The sequence below is a fragment of the Natator depressus genome, chromosome 3 (genome assembly GCF_965152275.1).
Source record: "Natator depressus isolate rNatDep1 chromosome 3, rNatDep2.hap1, whole genome shotgun sequence".
NCBI lineage: Eukaryota > Metazoa > Chordata > Testudines > Cheloniidae > Natator > Natator depressus.
The window spans coordinates 51,299,047-51,320,631 of record NC_134236.1 but is presented as its reverse complement, the minus strand read 5'-3'; the positions used below and the strand labels follow the sequence as shown (position 1 = coordinate 51,320,631).

General features: G+C 41.8%; 1 protein-coding gene across 2 annotated transcripts in view; it reads right to left on the bottom strand.

The window, feature by feature from the left end:
* Positions 1–21,585, bottom strand: part of LOC141984669 (isoaspartyl peptidase/L-asparaginase-like) — a 241,812-nt gene that overhangs the window by 112,878 nt on the left and 107,349 nt on the right. The gene's annotated exons all lie outside the window — the stretch shown is intronic.

Sequence of the window (21,585 nt, the reverse complement as noted above, 5' to 3'; positions counted from 1 at the left end):
GACTACTGGAAACACCTAAGAAACAAAAACAAAAGGGGGGTGGCAGGGAGAAGAACTGAGCACAGGCTGGGAAGGTATCTGGCCTGTGAAAGAAATACCTGGAGTTTTAAGATGCAAGCAGGAGCAGCTTGCCTTCAAGAAACTCTGCAATCTGCCTAAAATAACATTTAGGGTGAGAAATTACTACTTGTAACCATTTCTTTAGTATTACGTTTAGCTTGTATGTTTGTTTCATTTGCTGGGTAATCTGCTTTGATCTGTTTGCTAACCCTTATCATCACTTAAAAACTATATTCTGTAGTTAATAAACCTGCTATCTATTTTCCCTTTTTTCTTTTGTTATATTTGTAATTGCTTCTTTCACGTAAACCAGGATGGGCTTTTAGCCAAAGTTATCCTCTTCCTTGATTGGGGAATCATGGCTTCTTGAACATCCAATAAAGTCTTCTAAAGAACTCCCCATTTTCATTAAAATTTTCCTCTAAGACAATTTTGTTCATAATTTTCCTCAGCTTTGGGAAATTAGCTGTTGTGAAGCACCAAGTATATATATGTGCATGCATATACACCGAACATGCAGAGGTGTAATCAGGAAGGCCAAAACACAACTGGAGTTGCAGCTAGCAAGGGATGTGAAGGGTAGCAAGAAGGGATTCTACAGGTATGTTAGTAACAAAAAAAGGGCAAGGAAAGTGTGGGACCCTTAATGAATGGGGGAGGCAACACAGTGACAGATGATGTGGAAATTCTCCAATCATACAGTATAACCCCTGAGTTTACAGATTTATTAAAAATTCTTGCTAATGGGCTTGCAATTTCATATGCCAATTCTTTTAATATTCTTGGATGAAGATTATCTGGGCCCCCCGATTTAGTCCCATTAAGCTGTTTGAGTTTTGCTTCTACCTCAAATATGGTAATGTCTACCTCCATATTCTCATTCCCATTTGTCATGCTACCATTATCCCTAAGATCCTCTTTAGTCTTACTAAAGACTGAGGCAAAGTATTTGTTTAGATATTGGGCCATGCCTAGATTATCCTTGACCTCCACTCCATCCTCAGTGTTTAGCGGTCCCACTTCTTCTTTCTTTGTTTTCTTCTTATTTATATGACTATAGAACCTTTTACTATTGGTTTTAATTCCCTTTGCAAGATTCAACTCTACTTGACTTTTAGCCTGTCTCACTTTATCCCTACATGTTCTGACCTCAATAAGGTAGCTTTCCTTGCTGATCCCTCCCTTCTTCCACTCCCTGTATGCTTTATGCTTTTTCTTAATCACCTCTCTGAGATGCTTGCTCTTCCAGCTTGGTCTACAACTCCTGTGAATTTTTTCCCCTTTCTTCGGATGCAGGCTTCCGATAGCTTCTGCAGCTTTGATTTAAAATAATCCCAGGCCTCCTCTACCTTTAGATCTATAAATTCTTCAGTCCAATCCACTTCCCTAACTAATTTCCTTAATTTTTGAAAGTCAGCCCTTTTGAAATCAAAACCCTAGTTGCAGATTTATTTTTGTTAATCCTTCCTTTCAGTTTGAACTGAATTAGCTCATGATCACTTGAGCCAAGACTATCCCCTACAACCATTTCTTCTATGAGGTCCCCACTACTCACCAAAACCAAATCTAAAATGGCATCCCCTCTAGTCAGTTCAGCAACTACTTGCTGAAGGAATCCATCAGCAATCGCATCTAGGAAAATCTGAGCCCTGTTATTATTACTAGCACTCGTCCTCCAGTCTATATCTGGGAAGTTAAAGTCTCCCATGATCACACCGTTTCCATTAGTATTTACTTTATTAAAAACATTAAAAAGGGCTCTATCCATATCCAAATTAGATCCCAGCGGTCTATAGCACACCCCAGGCACTATCCCAGGGGAGGCTCTAATAGTTTTCTTCCCCAATGTAATTTTTGCCCAGACGGACTCAGTCATATCCATTTCATTGCTTCTTATTTCTTTACATTCTACCTCATCATTGATATACAATGCTACTCCACCACCTTTACCTTTATTTCGGTCTTTCCTAAACAGCACATACCCCTCAATACCTGTAGTCCAGTCATGACTACTATTCCACCATGTTTCTGTTATCCCTATAATATCTGGTTTCACTTCCTGCACCAGTAGCTCTAGTTCCTCCATTTTGTTACCTAGGTTCCTCGCATTAGTGTACAAACATCTTAATTTTTGCTGTTTGGCCTCACTCACATTCTGTACCCTAATAGGCACGATCATTCTACAACCAGTATAACCTATTAAACTGGTATCTACACTGCCCTTCCTCCTACCCACGGCTGTATCCTTTCTTACTTCGTTTTCTTTCCACTCAATGCTAAAATCCGGCGTGGAGATTACCTGGACATCTCCCAACCATCTCCCCCAAATTCCTAGTTTAAAGCTCTCTTAATCAGTTGTGCCAGCCTCCATCCTAGAAGTCTATTTCCCTCCCTACTCAGGTGAAGTCCATCCCAAGAGAAAAGTCCTCTGTCCATGAATGCCTCCCAGTGGCCATACATCCCAAAGCCCTCCTTATAGCACCACTGCCTAAGCCATCTGTTGATAGTCATAATCTTGTCACACCTTTGTTGCCCTTCTCTAGGAACAGGCAGAATCCCACTAAAGATCACCCGAGCCTCGATTTCCTTAAGTGTCTTCCCCAGCCTACCACAGTCTCCCTTAATACTTTCCAGAGAAAATCTAGCCATATCATTTGTTCCCACATGAAGGATAATTAGGGGATTCTTTCCCGCTCCCTTTAGAATCCTTTTCAACCTTAGGTCTACATCCCGTATCTTAGCACCTGGAAGACAGCACACCCTCCTATTCTCCGGATCAGCTGTGGTTACAGGCCTATCTATTCTTCTCAGTAAAGAGTCCCCAACCACATAGACCTGCCTTTTCCTAGTGACGGTGCTATTCTCCAGTCTATCCCCTGTTCCCGCTGGCCGCAAGTTCTTTCCATTCCTATTCTCCCTTGTAATCCTCTTTAACCCATCCTGTATCCTCCTGGGGCTCATATTTGGTGTAATCTCCATTAACTTTTCCCCTTTTCCTATAGGACTAGCCGCTCTTCTCTTCTTCCTTGCCCTTCCACCTTCAGTGACTACCTGCTGAGCCCCTTCTTCATTTTCCAACTCCGCAAACCTATTCTTGAGCTCTATTTCTCCTTCACTAGCCTGTCTTTTCCTCTGCCTGGTTCTTTTAGTCACATGCTTCCACTGACCACTTTCCTCACCCAGTCTCCCCTCAGAATTCCCCAGCCCTGATTCCACCTGCAAGTCTGAGCTTTTCCCTTCAGATACCTCCATAATCTGCTCAAACCCCTTCCTAAACTCTACCAGATTTTCCACCTGCATCTCCAAACCTCGGATCTTTTCCTTCATCAGCTCTATCAGACAGCATTTCATACAGACAAAACTCTTACCAGGTGCCCCCTCCAGGATCATGTACATACCACAGCTTCCACATCCAGTCAGCCTCATTGTGTCTTCCACTACATGGGTCACTCCCACTGCTGCCTCTGTATCTGTCATAGCCTTGCCACCTAAATCCTGTTAATATTCTCCTCCGACAGAACTCCCACTCAAACTCCCCTGTTTACAGCTCTGTTTGCTAGCTCCTGTGCCGCTGCAGCTGTCTGATAGATTGCACGATCAGCAAGTGCGCGGATGATACTAAACTGTGGGGAGAGGTAGATATGCTGGAAGGTAGGGATAGGATCCAGAGTGACCTAGACAAATTGGAGGATTGGGCCAAAATAAATCTGATGAGGTTCAACAAGGACAAGTGCAGAGTCCTGAACTTAGGACAGAAGAATCCCATGCACTGCTATAGATTATGGACCGAATGACTAGGCAGCAGTTCTACAGAAAAGGACCTAGGGGTTACAGTGGATGAGAAGCTGGATATGAGTCAACAGTGTGCCCTTGTTGCAAGAAGGCTGTCATAAATATAAAGGGAAGGGTAACCACCTTTCTGTATACAGTGCTATAAAATCCCTCCTGGCCAGAGGCAAAATCCTTTCACCTGTAAAGGGTTAAGATGCTAAGGTAACCTTGCTGGCACATGACCCAAAATAACCAATGAGGGGACAAGATTCTTTCAAATCTGGAGTCAGGGGGGGAGACAAAGGGTTTTTGTCTGTCTGTGCAATGCTTTTGCCAGGAACAGATCAGGAATTCAAGCCTTCCAACTCCTGTAAAGTTAGTAAGTAATCTAGCTAGAAAATGCATTAGATTTCCTTGTGTTTTTTGGCTTGTAAAATTCACTGTGCTGGACGTAATGTGTATTACTGTTTTTGAGTCTTTTTGTAACTTAAGGTTTTGCCTAGAGGGATTCTCTATGTTTTAAATCTGATTACCCTGTAAAGTATTTACCATCCTGATTTTAGAGAGGTGATTCTTTTACCTTTTTTTTTTAAATAAAATTCTTCTTTTAAGAACCTGATTGCTTTTTCATTGTTCTTAAGATCCAGGGGTTTGCGTCTGTGTTCACCTATACCAATTGGTGAGGATATTATTATCAAGCCTTCCCCAGGAAAGGGGGTGTAGGGCTTGGGGGGATATTTTGGGGGAAGACATCTCCAAGTGGGCTCTTTCCCTGTTCTTTGTTTAAAAGGCTTGGTGGTGGCAGCATACTGTTCAAGGACAAGGAAAAGTTTGTACCTTGGGGAAGTTTTTAACCTAAGTTGGTAAGAATAATCTTAGAGGGTCTTTCATGCAGGTCCCCACATCTGTACCCTAGAGTTCAGAGCGGGGAAGGAACCTTGACAAAGGCTTATGGCATTTTGGGCTGTATAAGTAGGGGCATTGCCAGCAGATTGAGGGACGTGATCGTTCCCCTCTATTCGACATCGGCGAGGCCTCATCTGGAGTACTGGGTCCGGTTTTGGGCCCCACACTACAAGAAGGATCTGGAAAAATTGGAAAACATCCAGCAGAGGGCAACAAAAATCATTAGGCAGCTGGAGCACACGACTAATGAGGAGAGGCTGAGGGAACTGGGATTGTTTAGTCTGCGGAAGAGAAGAATGAGGTGGGATTTGATAGCTGCTCTCAACTACCTGAAAGGGGTTCCAAAGAGGATGGAGCTAGACTGTTTTCAGTGGTACCAGATGACAGAACAAGGAGCAATGGTATCAAGTTGCAGTGGGGGAGGTCTAGGTTGGATATTAGGAAAAACTTTTTCACCAGCAGGGTGGTGAAGCACTGGAATGGGTTACCTAGGGAGGTGGTGGAATCTTCTTCCTTAGAGGTTATTAAGGTCAGGCTTGGCGAAGCCCTGGCTGGGATGATTTAGTTGGGGATTGGTCCTGCTTTGAGCAGGGGGTTAGACTAGATGACCTCCTGAGGTCCCTTACAACCCTGATATTCTATGATTCTGAGTGTGTGTGTGTGTGTGTGTGTGTGTGTGTGTGTGTGTGTGTGTGTGTGTGTGTAGAATTTCTCCAAATTATATTTCACCTGCTATTGTTATATACACATGGTATATACATTATATACACAGAATGGTTTCCTAGGTTATGTCTACACTGCTATTAAAAACCTGTGGCTGGCCCGTGCCAGATGGCTCGGGTTTGCAGTCCTTGGGAAAGGGGCTGTTTAACTGCAGTGTGGGCATTCAGGCTCAGGCTGGAGTCCAGGCTCTAGGACCCTGTGAGGTAGGAAGATCTAAGAGCTTGGGATCTATCCCAGGTATGAGTGTCTAAACCACAATTAAGCAGCCTCTTAGCATGAACCCCACAAACTTGGTCATGGGTGTCTAATTGCAGTGTAGATATACCTTTAGAAAATATTATCCAAAAAGCTGATCAGTATAGTCCTATTTAGATTAAACCTTCTGTAATGGGAAGGTTTGCAGCCTGCCTATTTTACTGTCCTTTCCCAATGCCGAAGATGAAGCGCTCTCAGTATACATGCGCATTCTCATTTGATGGGGGATGACTTAACCTAATGATATTAACATTCAACATGACTCAAGTATTTAGAGTTTGGGAATATAGATGGTCTGCATTAATTTTCTCTTTGAAATCAAGCAAAAATGCTAATGTGGTTCTTTATTTCTATATCTGTCTACATCTGTCTCTTTAAATATCTATCTGTTTTGATAATCTGAATGCTGATTCACTAAGTGCCTTTAGCCATTTAGTCATAGTCATGGACAGGAGAAATATGAGCCCTCAGAATCATCACACAGCTAGTCTGTTTACTCCATCCAATTAGATATAATAACAGAAAATTGGTTACGCTTGAAATCTGGGAGCAAGAAAATAAATAACTAATTAGCATAGCAATATTTTTTCTTCGATACCTAACACATATTCTAAAATCTTTCATTTGAAAACAGAACATTTTTGTACAGTGCACCACTGAAACTTGTCATATCTGAATTATTAACTTTTTTAAAAAGAAAACTGCTGAGCATACTTTTTTCAGCATGTGTACATCCACACACACTACATGCTACCATCCTCAAGGGATGTTAAAAATGACCAGGGCTATTGCATCCCCGTTGAAGGCCACTAGCTAATCAACCCATATTAACACAGAAGGTAATTGAGTTCCCAGTGTTCAGAGAGAGCTTCTTGCATAAACACATCACTCACAGAGGTGTCATCGATAATGAAATTTAGACAGAGGATGAAAGACGTCAAATTATCAGTGTGTCACTTAGGACCTCCAGCCTACTATTTTTATAGCCTCCCTCCACGAGTTCATCTTACTTTCTGTAATCGGCACCAGAACTATTCACTTGTTCCTTCTTAAGCTTTTATCTCTGTGAAGTGAAGGTGACAGTGAAACACTCTTCTGTGAGATCCTCTTGGCAGCATTCCCACAATACCTGCTGGACTGTTTTGATCCCATTCCATATGTCCACAATTTAAGCAGCACTACAACTCTCTCTCTCTGAATTGTATCATACTGCACTGCAGGGCACAATCCTATGTTACCTGAGTTTGGAAGTAATCTTTTCAGGCTATTTCAATTTTCACATTAAAGAGCCTGCTGCCTGAAACTTGATGATTACAGGTTTGTAAGGACAGGATCAAACAGAAGAAGATGCTAGCAGGGAGTCAAAATGAGAACATTATTCTGCAGAGATGGCTGGTTTCCTTTAAATAAATTCAGAGTCGTCTGCAGCAACATTGATCTAAGTATGGCATTGCAGTTAAATATTACTGCAGATCTATTCCAGCACATTTCTTGTGGGTAACTACAGACAGGAAAATAATTTATGAGACTGCTGGTTTTATCATTATCTCATTGTACCTCTGGATTATTAAGTACAGAGGTTGAAGAGTTAAGAAAAGCTTTGCAATATATAAACAGTTATATATATAATAACTTAAGCAATAAAACTAACAATTATTTTGTCTGCTGATTAAATACTATAAACATTGATTTAATACTTCCAATAATCAATTTCTTTTTCAATGCAATTAGTTTTTATAAACAGATAATAACTGGTTTTTTGCCTGAAATCTGTCAAGTGTTCTTAGCTCACATTACATCTTCGCTCACATTACTGGTTGTTAATACAGTAATTCTTTAGCAATGAAACACTCTGTCATGTCAGCATACTTACAAACTAGATAGTAAAGACCTGCACTGTTTTGTGCATTGATTTGCTGTTCATTGAAAAAACAATTTACCTAAAAACACCACTGCTCAGCCCTCAAACATATAAATAAAAAAAAAAGAGTTTTGGACATACAGATATGAAATCCATTAAAATGTGATATTTGCTCTATCAAGAGGTGTCAGGCACATATTCCTTAATTCTTGAAAATATTTAAGGACACCAGTACTAAATTAAAATATACAACTGTTTTAGAACCAGTTTGTAGCCCTGGCTGTATGGCTGTGCATGGGGGTTAGGGAAGCAAGACACCACACACCTCATTTCCCTTTGCAGTCTCCCTGGTCCTTCTGTCCTGGTGCTTAGAGATAAATGGGCAATGTACACCGGCTACTCCCCTCCTTAAAGCAGCTGGTTGGGAAGAGGCATGGAGTGGGCAGAACCTTGGCTCCAGCTCTCTAACATGTCAGCTAAGGCAGCAGTGCTGGCACATGGGGGGAAGTAGTCTGCCGCTAGTAAGGGCCAAAAGTAGATTACTATCCTCTCCCTGGCCCACAGGAGCAAAGGGGTGTTGGAGCACAGAAGAAATCATTAATATTATCACAGCCTTTGAATCCTCCCTGTTGGAGAATGGAAAAGCAATACATAACAATACTGCTCAATTCAGATATTTTAGCTTTTTGTGCCTTCCATAAACAGTTGGAATCAGGTTACTTTCATGTTTATTTCATCTTCATCACCTCTCATACAGTGATCTTACCTTTCTGCTAGTTTTCACTTTCAATGGAATCTATTCATCTATTACTTTGATTCTCTTCTATTCCATTGCTTATCTGCACAATAAATTACCTGTAGAGGAAGTGTTTTGAAAGTGAGAAAGGAGAAATATAAATCACTTCTTAACTAACTTGCAATTATCTGTAGCTCTGGGCCTAGGACTGTCATGCCCAGATGTCTGGAAAGTTTAAAAATTGTGTGCTTGACAATGCTGAACCTGGGAGATTTTCCACATTGTGTGTCATGACTGGGGCTTGGGTGGTCTAGATGGTTGGAGCAGTGGCAATCAGACCTAGGAGTTGAAGCAGTTATTGTCAGAGGCCAAGAACATTGCCATGGGTCCAAGCTGGATTCAGGAATCAGGAGTCAGTGCCAGGAGTCAAAGCTGGGGTCAGGAGTCCAAAAGCAAGCCAAGATGCAAGTCCAAGAAGATCACTACAACTGGCAGAGGAGTCCACATTGTTGCATGGACACTTTCTGAAACTTCTCCTGGGCTTCAGTAGGGTACCTTGACCAATCAGGGGCCATGAGGGAAGCTGTGAGTTTGGCTTTACAAGGTCGTACTTCCTGTTGTACTTATCTCCACAGGGTTTATATGATAATGCACACAGCACTATCATGGCTGCCAGGTGGTAGTGCAGCAGTGTCTGTGGTCCCACAGCCCTGGGTTCTAGTCCCCATAGAATCTCACAATATTAGCCATTTCATTTACTAGAACTTGAAAGCTTGCCTACCTTGTTTTATTTGAAAGAAGCAGCTGAACATTATGTCTGATTGAAAGATACCCTTTAGGGACGGGTATAGGCTCTCTCCAAAGTAATGGCATTCATTATTTAAGGAAGACATTAATTGCAATTTTGGATGAAGCTATGTATTATAGATTCTGACAGTAAATCTTTGGGAGCTTTCCTCACCCAGAGGGATTCAAAATTTAGAGATGAAAGCCACAGTATTGTAAAATCCTTGAGGCAGGCACTATCTTTAGTTGTGTCTTGTACATCAACCACATCATTAGATAAAATAACAAACACAATAAATAAAACAATGATAATTCGTGGATCCACTCCTGTAAAGGACCCAGGAGAGGGGTTTTAGAAAGTTCTCATTCAAACATAGGGTGAATAGGAATAAATTTTCCATTTTACTTCTTCAGGGAAAAGGAAATAAATTTGTGATTCTCATGTAATTCTCAGGGAGGGGAATTGGAGAAACGAAATATATTTTATAAAGATATTTGGGATACTAAAATTATAATATATAATATAAAACCAGTGAGGATTATGGTGGTATTCATAGAGAGGTGTAATTCTCTATTGTCATTGAAATAGAATCTTTTTATTTAGCTATATCAGCACACAAAATTTTTAGGTTGCAAATTTATGTGCAGATGCAGGATTGAAACTATGAAAGTGAAAGTTTCATAGTTCACCATGGGTCTGCTTGAGGTCAAAGATGTGTATGTCCTGCAGGAACAAGCCTTACCCAGCAAAAAAAAATCATTGGACCAATTCCCTGGGAGTATTTGGATAAGATGTTCATCATGATATTGCTCTGTAAAAAGCTGTGGTCTCTAAATATTAAATTTGGCCACAGAGGATTCAATGCTCGCCAGATGTTCAGATTAAACTGTACAAGGATGCCTCACAGTGGGAAATTCTTTCTTCAGTCTTAGCGAGTCTAACAGCAGGAAGTTATCTCAAACTAGATAGATGCAAGAAGGCAGTGATCACACCTACTTCAACATCTGATGAGACTGTACAGTATGCAGACTTAATCTGCAACACTGTTTGATATGGATTTGGCCTTCTCCTCCTGGTTTCCTTTCCTTTCCTTTTTTGTCTTGTTTTTGGTATCTTATTTCTTATTCAGTCATTTCTGGAGTACTTTTATCAGTTCAATTTTGCTTTGTAGCTTTCCTCTTTAAAATGACGTAAATTAGAATTATGATGAATTAGCTATAATAGCATAGACTGTGGGGTTTATATGCCTACCATCAGCTGTCATTACATGCCCTTTTCTTACCAGATTTTCTAAGGGATCACATCTGCTCAGTATGGAGGTTATGAAGATCAAACAAACATCAACGTGTCCTGATTCCAACTGTTTATGGAAGGAACAAAAAGCTGAAATATCTGAATTGAGCAGTATTGCCATGTCTTGCTTTTCCATTCTCCAACAGGGATGATTCAAAGGCTGTGATAATATTAACAAGATCATAAGATTGGCACAATAGCAATAAGAAAAGGCAGAATCTAACTGTGGCTGGGTGACAGTGGTGGAGGTGGCTTATGAGGACCCTAGGGAGGAAGTAGAATTTGATCCAGAATATTTGTTTCCTATTGGTTCAATGTGAATGCCATTCCATCATGCAGGAGGTAAAGAAAGCTCAATGTCACAGGCAGACATGCTGTTTGATGTGTTGATCTGCAAGTAACGTACGTTGGTGTTGGGGACACTGGGGCATGGCCACTAGGTAACTCGAGGGGATGGAAGACCACGAGTGTTGATGAAGCCCCCTCGCACTAGGCCCAGGTGTCCTTGCCCCCCCCCCAACCTGGAGGCACTCGCAGCAGCTCTGCGTACTAGGCCCAAGTGTCCTTGGCCCCCCCCGCCTGGAAGCACACACAGCAGTTATGCTGAGAATCTGCAACAATATGCTGCGGAGTCAGACTGCCTGAAACTAAGCAAGGCCACTCAGGGGAAATATGGAAGAACAATGCTGAATAAAGCAGCTTTATGTATAGTTTAACAAATGATACAGAGAACCAGGGAACTAGCTGGGAACTGGATTGGCTGGCTATATGGATACTTAGGGCAGCTTGCTATTGGATAAGTATGCTGGGAAAAAGGATGTATAAAAGCCTGTGTAACTTCCTGCTCTGTGTACAGGATTTGAGATTCAAATCTCCCTGTACCTTTTTGAAGCTTCAAATAAACTTTTCTGCTTCTCCAGCCCATTGTAATTATTAGGTGTAGCACACCGGGTAGCGAACCAACTCAAGCTGTTGTTCAGCCTCTCGGCACTGGGTGCCGGCAACATTGGTAACAATCTTTGAAATATTTCATAGCACATTTTTATTGTGGTCCAGCACTACAGCTATCCCAGCAGGCCCCGTTGATCACATGTCACTCAGGACAGAGATGCTACTTTGTAAACGTTGAAAAAATGAAAATCTGCTTGTACTACCGTTATTTTAGGATTTTTTTCCCCATTATATATGACTTATTGCAAGATCTATAATTGCTCAAAGACTGAAGTCTTCAGATCTCTTTTCAGTGACCGAGTGAATTTCCATCTTTTATGGTTTAAGACCAGAATGACTGCAAAGCTACTTGCATTCCTCTTCATCTGCATACAATAAAACTGATTTCTAAATCTAATGATCTATCAAGTAGACCCTTTTAATGTGTGTTTGTTATGATTACATTTATATTATGTGCAAAATTACCTTGCAGTGCAAAACAAATGCTCTCCTAGGATTATATGCATCTACACAAATGGATCAAGTTTAAAAAGGATACAAGTGATATTGTAAACGTTAAATATTGCCACTGATGAACCCAATTTGTCTAAATAAGTAAATATGTGGATGAACTAGTTTCCATAATTTTATAAATGCAACTAGGTATTTAAATTTAATAAATTCTTTAATTTCTTATGGGAAAACTTTTCTATATCTAGAGTAGGGTTGCAACTTTCTAATTGCACAAAACTGAACACCCATACCCTGCCCCTACCCGACCCCTTCCCTGAGGGCCCCCCCTTCTCCAGGGCCCCACCTGTGCTCGCACCATCCCCCCTCCCTCTGTCACTTGCTCTCCCCCACCTTCACTCACTTTCACCAGGCTGGGGCAGAGGGTTGGGTGCAGGGGCGGAGAGTGAGGGCTCTGGCTGGGGGTGTGGGCTCTGTGGCGGGCGAGGATGAGGGGTTTGGGGTGCAGAAGGGGGCTCTGGGCTGGGGAAGGGGTTGGGCTGGGGGGGGGACAGGTTGTGGGCTCCAGGAGGGAGTTTGGGTGCAGGAGGTGACTCCAGGCTGGGGCAGGGGGTTGGGGTGTGGGTTCCTGACATCACTTACTGCGGCTCCCAGGAAGCGTCTGCCAGGTCCCTGCAGCCCCTAGGAGTATGGGCGGCCAGGGAGGCTCTGTGCACTGCCCTTGCACCTGCAGGTGCTGCCCCCGCATTTCCCATTGGTCGTGGTTCCCAGTCAATGGGAGCTGCAGAGCCAGCATTGGTGTGGGGGCAGAATGTGGAGTTTCCCTGGCTGTCCATGCCCCTAGGAGCCACGGGGACCTGGTGGCTGCTTCCAGGAGCTGTGCAGAGCCAGGATAGGCAGGGAGCCTACCTTAGCCCTGGGCCCCCGCTGCGCCACAGAACGGACTTTTAACATCCTGGTCGGCGGTGCTGACCAGAGCTGCCAAGGTCCCTTTCCAACCAGGTGTTCTGGTCAAAAACCAGATTCCTGACAACCCTAATCTAGAGGTGAAGAGTAATGTAATACAAGGGAGGATTTTTGAATGATATTTAAATATCATTATAACAAAACACACCCTTTTCACAATTCAGACCCTGACAATTCCAGAAACTGTGGGGACTTAGTAAAGAAAATGTTGTAAACAATTATACAATGAAAATATTTCACACAAGGGGTGAATGCCAACTTAATGGAACATACTTTATCCATCCCACTTCTCTGGAACTGGATGAAATATTTTGGACAAAATGTTTTGTTTTTAGTTTCTCTGAAAAATGCAGATTTGGGTTGACCAAAACATTTTGCTAATTTGTATCAACTTCATTGAATTGTTTTGGTCAAAAACCAAATAAACAAAACAAACAACTCTGAAGAAGTCAAAATGTTTATGATTGAAATACTCATTGCAGGAGCTCAAGAAGAGAAGCATTCAGCAAGGAGGAAGAGGAGCCCTGAGGTAAGTATGAAGAGAAAGAGACTACATGGGAAAAGGCCCAAGAAACAGCAGCAGCAAACTGAAGGAAGCAGTACATGGCTGATGTGTGTTGGGTTGCTGGGCTGGGACCTGGAATAGTGGGTGGGGCTGGGTCCCCCCATCGGCTTATTAGTGAAGTGGAACTAAGCCCTGAGAAAGACAAGGCTCTGGTAGGAAGCCCAAGTGAAGGACAGGACTTAAAGGGGCTGAGAGACATGGCTGAAGACTCTGTTGAGAGCAAACAGTGTATTTGCTACCCCGGAAGGGGTTCATACAGTTGACTGTGACATTTGGCTGGAGGGCTGAGTTGTTAAAGACCCACCTAGTGATGTAGGCAATGTGCCTGTGGCATGTATGTGTGTGTGGTGGAGGACTGCAGCTCCACACCCAGCTGATGGGAGACTCTCAGGAGATGAGTGGCCCTGTCAGACACCCCTCTCTGGTGATGGAATGGAATGAAAGCAGTAGGGTGGGGAGGGAGAGAAAATGTACATTCTTGAGCCATTTTTGAATTGCAAATATTTCTTATACACAATCTGTGTCTGAAAAGGTTTTTTTTCCTAGCCCTGAAACTATACCACTCATTCAGACTCTCATCTCCCATCTTGATAACTGCAGTGTTTTCTCTAGGCTCACAAAAAACACATTTGCCTGCTCTCCACTCCAAAATACTCTCTCTAAAATACTCAATACAAAATACTCTCTCTAAAATGATATTCCTGGCTCACCAATTTTACCATGTCACCCCCACTTGGAATCGTTACATCAGCTCCAACTTATCCACAGAACCAAATCACAACTTTCACAAATTTGCATAACTCTTCCCTGCCTTTGTCTCACTTCACATTACCTGCCTGTCTCAGCAATTCCTCTGCCTTTTCCACTCATTTGCCAGCTTCTCACACAAACATATCCATGCCTTTTTCATGCTCCTCCTTATCCATGCAATGACCTTTCTGAGCTCATTTATACAGCTCTACCCTCTATTCTGAAGCCTCTCCTGAAGATACACTTCTGCACTAAGGTCTACAGAAAAACTAGCTGACTTACACTGACAAGTTTGAGAAATAATTGATAGAACTCTGTGGAAGGGAGTAGAAGACCACAAACTTATGCTGACCGCTATATGTGGCCAAGATATCTACAAAAATTGTAAATTCTACTTTGAGGAGACAGACCCATTCTGACTGAGCTAGCAGCTAAAAATAGTCATGAAGCTGTGGCAATGCGAATAGCAGGAGAGCTAACCACCACATCTGAGACCATAAGTATGGCTCTCCCCTCCCATCCCTTGTGCTGCCACAAATGCATTTATATTTTTAGAGGTGCAGTAGCTAGCTCAATCACAGCTAAGGTATGTCTCTTTGAACTAGAATGTACACCTCCCAGCTCCAGCGTAGATGTACCCATAGTCAAGTACTACCTTTGTCAGCCTAGGAGTATCTGCTTCTCCCTCCCTTGTCTGTCTTTAGCCTGTGAGCTCTTCAGAACAGAGAACATGCCTACTTTTCTGTAGGGAAGAGAACCTAGTCCTTTGTAGACATTACTGGAAAATATTCTTACCAACTAATAATTTGCCCTTATTGCCAATCCTGTCACGGTGACTCCTGAACCTTTGTATTACACCTATTGTATCTGATAAGACAAAGTCTGGGCCCGATGCTGAAAGGTGTTGCATGCCTCAATCCCTTTTGAAGTCAGCAGGTCAGATTCATTACTGTTGTGACCCAGTGCAATCCCACTGATTTTAATCTGTTTGCTCTTTTTCTGTAAGTCTGAATTTGACTTACTAGGAGCTATAAATTCTTATCTGGGCCCACAGCAGGCTATCTCTGGGGACATTACTTTGGGAAAAGGGAATTTGTCTGAAATGTATGCTTTAATAAAAAAAAATCTTCCAGATCTTATCTAGTTTTTATACCTATATTAAAGACAAGAAATTCAGTGAGCCATTTGCAACATATACATGCATATATTTGTGGGGGGGGGTTTTGGCAGACAACTTATATTATACCTTTTAATATCCTTGACTCCTGGAACAGTCATATTCTACATTTAAAAGCATCACATTTGTTATTTTGTTTGAACCTCAAGTCCTTTTAAAGCTGTACACTTTCACAATTGAGTTAGAAGTAATTTCAATATGAGAAATATTTGAAACTATTACAAACTTGTTAGTTTTAATACTTAGGGAACTAGAAAAGTTACTCCTATAAGTTGTGGTGGTGGTGGTGGTGGTGTTTGTTTGTTTCTTAATGTGACTTATAGCAGTAACCCAAGAAAAAGGGCTAGAGAAAAACTTTGTTTTAAATGAGGCTCAGTGCAGCCTGTAGGCAGGAATTAATTCTGAGCTGTGAAGTGGTTTTTTGTTACCAGTACTGTTACTTTCAATCTTGCTAAAAAGCAAAGTGACATCTTTAGTGACTCCAGCAGGATTGGAGTCCAACGTGACTGTACAAATATATCTTTGTCCTGCTGTGTGTATTAGTTAACATCAGAAAAACTTTACCGTGTAAATATGAATGTTTAATGAGAAACTTTCAATGTTCTTCATTAAACAGCCTATTCCTTACTTCAGATTACAGGTCTCTGATCTCAGTGGAGCTTCTGATAATCTCAAACCATGCTTAGAACACCTCAAGTAAATGCTGCACATTCCAAGAAACAGTATCACTATAAACCCAATTCTCTGACATCTTTTGGGGAACACCTTAGCCCTAGTTTATGCTAGAAAATTAGGCTGGTTTAACTACATTGTCAGGGTATAAAAAATCCACACCCTTGAGTGGCATAGTTAAGCCAATTTAAGTCCCTGTGTAGACAGCTCTATCTCAACGGAAAAATTCTCTGCCTCTCAGGGAGGTGCATTACCTACACCGATGGAAGAACTTCTCCTGTCAGCATAGGTAGTGTCTACACTGAAGCGCTACAGCAGTGCAGCTGTGCTGCTGTCATGCTTTAAGTGTAGACAAGCCCTTAGTCCCTCCTTATGACATGGTACGGAAAAGAGAAAAATCTCAAAAATGGTAGGGAGCTGGGCAGAAGGAAAGACAGATATTCCCTCTTGTTACTGCTATGCAGCTTGAGGCAGCAGTAACTCCATACAACCAAAAAGGGGTCATGGGCAAAAGAATAGTCTTTGTTGTTTATATTAGAGTAGTTCCTAGAGGTGCCCAATTGAGATCAGGGCCCCATTGTGCTAGGTGCTGTATACATACATAGTAGGAGACAGACACTGCCCTAAAGATCTAAATAGACAAGACAGACAAATGGTGGGAGAGAAGAGAGGCAAAATGACTTGCCTAAGGTCACAAAATAGATAAATGGCAGGGCTAAGAACAGACCTACTGTCTCCCGACTGATAGTCCAGTACCCTAGTCATGAGACCACTTTGCGTCTCTAGTCTACTGTGATGGAGAACGTGCTTTTTAAAGACCACATGAAAATATCTGGCCCATTTAATACTTCTTGAATCAGCATTAACTCTGCTTCTGCACTCTTAATGGTCAGGTGAGTGCAGGAACTGGCTGTCAGCCAATGACAATGTTGCTGAGAGCTGGCTATCTTACCACTGATGTGGGAAGGAGGTGTGAGGAGCTCAGCAATAAAGTAGGTGGGCTACCTGTGGATTCTAGAGCTCCACTACTTTTGTTAAGCCTGCATGTGGTTTTGAGTGCTTTATTCACTCTGGCATGTTTTTACACGGGAATGGAGTGATATGTTCCCTTGTGCTAACCCACTGGCCTGGAACACCATTCTGTTCTCCTTTGCTCTGAGCAAGAGAATCCATTCCCTCAATATCACTTTCTTTTCTTTTTACCTTATACCTCTCTCTGTAAAGTGTGTGTGTGTGTTTGTTTTTTGTTTGGGGGGTTTTTTTTTGGACAATCAGCATGAAGGACGTGATAGCTCGAGGGAATGGCTTTGCAGTGATAAGCATTAGTTTTGAAATATCTAGATTCCTAGAACAACAGCTTCACAAAATTCTTTATCCTTTTGAGCTAGATATCTTTGGAGGGAGCTAAATGAGTAAGTTTCAGAGGAGGCCTGACAAAATGAAGTTGTCTGTGCTGTGCTTGGACATTAGGAATCCCACAGCATTCTGCATAAAATAGTGGTTTATCATAGTGTCCCTGACTCAAGTCCCTCCGTTGTTGTACAGCATGCTGTGCTGTGCACCAGCTGATCTCTTCACCCGAGGTGCAATACTTCAGAGGTGTTGTAGGTGGTTATTTCTATATTGCCTGTAAAATACCATCCACACCTGTGACAAAGAAAATAGGTCACTGTATTGAGGAGCTTACACTCTAAGATGGACACAGAATAGGTTTTCTTTTTAAACCTCTTTTTCTTTGCAGGAGAAGCCTTGGGAAGATAGAGGAGCTGGATCATGATGTTGCATGAACCTATAAAATGAGTTTTAGCGCTCTCTCCCCCCACAAACTGAGGGGAAAGGGAATGTTGAACTGAATGTCTCTCTAAGACCCAGCATCCCTCCAAATGTATAATTTTGCAAGCTAAATAAAGGGTGGAAGGCTTGAATCACTCCTCTGCACCAGTGGGGAAAGCTACTGTGGAGGAGAGAAAGTTACGTTTAAAGTCCTCCACTTTAAACCCTAACTTGTGACTTATGTTCCTAGACGCTCTGATCATGCCACTTCCCTGGTCAGAGCACCCAGCTTTTGGGGAAGCGCTGGCTGCAGGCCCACTGGAAAAGTGGAGGTTGTGAGCACCTATCACTGTTTGAACACCAGCCCCTCCATCCAGTGCTTGTATAGAAGGCAGTGGAATCTGTGTTTGAACCTGGTCCTAAAATACCAAATTCATCAACAATCCGTGATAAAAATCCAGATTCCGCCAGCTCCCCCGCCCACCCCCCAGTAATGTAGGAACGAGCAACAACTTCCCATTTTACTGTGTTTGTTAATCCTGTTAGTGGAAGGCTGTGAGTTCAGGTATGGCAGCTTGAAACATGGCATTTCTTTTAACAGATGGAAAGATAAAACCAGATGGGGGAAAGGAGAGGAGAGGAATTAAAAAAAATCAGCTGTCTCCGCTCCAATCAGGTTTCCATCAGCGGAGATACAGCTGAGAGGTACATGGTACTGTTGTGAGAGTGGTTACTTACTAATGGCCTAAAATGTCTATCACCATGGTAAACAATTTTCTGTTGACCTTACACTCTGTGTGACTGCACCTATGCTTTGAGATCCTGTAGGAGGGAAGGTGCTAGCCATATGTACAACAGTGGGCTAAATTTTCTGCTGGTGTATATGGGTGCAGCTCAGTTGAACTCAAGGGAATTGCACTAGCAGAGAATTTAGCCCAGTGTTACTGTAGAATAATAAAATAAATGTTTAGTTTATTGTATTACAAGTTATGTAAATAGAGTTGGGCAATCAGAATTGGAAGGGTAAAGAACTGGGAAGTTGATGGGGAGGGAGATGAGCAGAAAGCGCAGGAGATAAAAAAAAGATTGAGAACAGGAGAAGGGAGATAAGAAGAGCAAGTGTTTTGCAAAGGAGAGAGAAAATTAGAGGAAATTGGAGTGAAGAAAGGAGGTCTGAAGAAAAAGATACTTTTTCTACATTCCACTTTGTAAGATAGAAAGGAAGATATAAAAAAAGAGGACTGAAGGGAATAGGGGATGAATTTATTTTGAAACACATTGCCACTTGGCAAAACAACTCATTGTCGTTACTAACTCAAGAGGCTGGCCAGCACTGTCAATTTACAAAGAACCCCATCTAATGTTATGTGATTAGCTCAGGTGAGCCCCTGTTCTACACTGTATAGAGAGTTTACTTTGCTGTATGTAATAACCTCTTACTATATTGTAGCATGTGTGCATCGGTTGTTCCTGTCTCTTCAGACTCCGATGCTCATCTGCCTCTGATTTCAGATACATGAAAGAAATCGAGAAGCTGATGAGAAGGGAGCAAAGCTGAAAATTTTATGCTTCTGAGGTAATGAAAATAAAAATAACATAGAACATCCCAGTGAATCCTACATGATAGCAGAATAATGATGACATTTGCCAAGAGATTGCCCACATTTTCTCCAGTTTTAGCAAAGAAATGGGAAATAATTGCCCTCACCACTTTCTTGAGACCCTGTCTATGACAAACAAATGGTGACTATCTAAAAATGGGTGACAGTGATCTCTGTAAAGCAGAAACAAGGCTGGCTCCGGGGGAACAGCAACTAGACATATGGTAGGTAAAACACTTTGCTGCCCATTGCAAAACCAAACCAAAGAAAAGCAATTCTCCATCAACCTTAACATGTTACACTACTCTAGATGAGAGGATAGTTTTAACTGAACTTTAATGCCTTTAATACAAGTGAGTCTAAAATTATAGATTACATTTTATGGGCCTACTTCTTATTTACTTCTGCCCTTGTACATTGCTTTGGAAGTGTAAAGGGGCCTTAAAGTAGGAATAAACTAAACCCAGTTTAAGGCCCATTTGCACTACCAGAGTAGGGTAAAGGGGCTTTAATGCAAATGAGAATAAGGCCCTATATCCCAAATGCAGTACGGGGAAATTGACCAATAGCTGAGTGTCAGCACATCATTGTTAGTATGTTTGCTGACAAGTGTCTTTAAGCAACATTGTAGTGTTATGAAAACTTTGATTCAGTTTTTGCTCTTTTCTACTGTGTCCTCTATAACTCACCACCATCCATCCTTGCTTTATTCTGTCTTACACTTCAGAGGACTTTATCTTCCATGCAGTGGTTGTCAATCCTAAAATTCACTAGAGGCATTTTTTGGAGACCCTGTTATGCCTAGAAGTGTCATTGCTAAGGTCCTATTCCTGCAATTTGAGTCACACATGCTTTTGACAAGAAATAAAGGCAAATCATTCCCCCTCCCTCTGCCTCCCGATAGTAGAAGGGCATGAAAATCTTGCAGATACACGATCAGGGATACAGAAGGAGAAAGTATACCTCCTTCCTCCCCTGGTCCTCCTCTGTCAAACTGAGGATTTCTGTATAGAGAATGCTGGATCAGGGCAGAGCTAAGGGGTAAGCATATTTATCCTCTAAGCCATATGAAGATACAAATTATTGAAATAGACTAAATTAGGTTAACTTTTTGAGCCAATCCCACTGCCTGATGTAAACCCCATCAACACTCCCCGTACTGAAGTGGAGTTCCAGGGGTAGCATCAGCAGCAGCTGGCAGAAGAATCTTCAGTAGCATAGTCCCATTGACCGTAACATTGAATGTGATCGCCCAGCAGGCCCCAGTGGAAATCCCAGGACACCTGGCCAGTGTTCAGACAACCCTGTCCTTCAGCAAATCTCAGTAGACGTGTGGGCTCTCAGTGGATCTGAGACCCTTGCTCTCAAGAGAATGGACATCACTTTCCCTACAACTGATGAACAGAATGTAAACTGCAAGGGGAACTTCACAGATTAAGGCCAGCAGGAACCGTTATGATCATTTAACCAAGTGGATCCTGTATCAAGCCTGTAACTTCTGTCTGAGATAGAGCATATATTTAGAAAACATCTAATCTGCATTTAACAACTTCAAGTAATGGAGAAGGACTGTAAAAAATTTGCAGCTTAATTCTAGTCTGAATTTGTCTAGCTTCAGCTTCCACTCACTGGATCTTATGTTTGTCTGAGAGATTAAAGATCCTTCTATTATCAGAAATCTTCACCTCATGTAAGTATTTCTAGACCACGAACAAGTCACCTCTTAATCTTTTTTTAAGATCAATAGAGTGAGCTTCTTTATCTCATTGTAAACTTGGTTTTCCAGACCTTGAGTAGTTCTAGTCACACTTTTCTGAGTGCTTTCCAATTTGTCAACATCTTGTGTCCACAGAGGAACGGGACACCATATTCCAGTAATGGTCTCACTAGTGCCATATACAGTGGTAACAACACCCTCATAATTCTACTTATTATTCCCCTTCTTATAAATCCAAGGACCACATTTACTGTCTTACCCTCTGTATTACACTGTGAGCTCACAGAAATCTAGTGCCCTATACTGACTTTTTTCCTGAAAAGCGGATGATTTGAGCCAAAATTCACATTGATTATAACTACATATCTCCATTGGATATTTTAAAATATATAGTAGTCAATCAAAGAACATATCAGTTTTAAACTATAATATATATTAGATTTTTGTCCAGATGCAAATCCTAGCAACAATGATTACCATGCAACCACACTAGGGTTTTTTTAATGTAAAATATTTGCTTAGACTGATAAATAGATTTAACACATGAAAGCCTAGTGCAGATAATTACGTA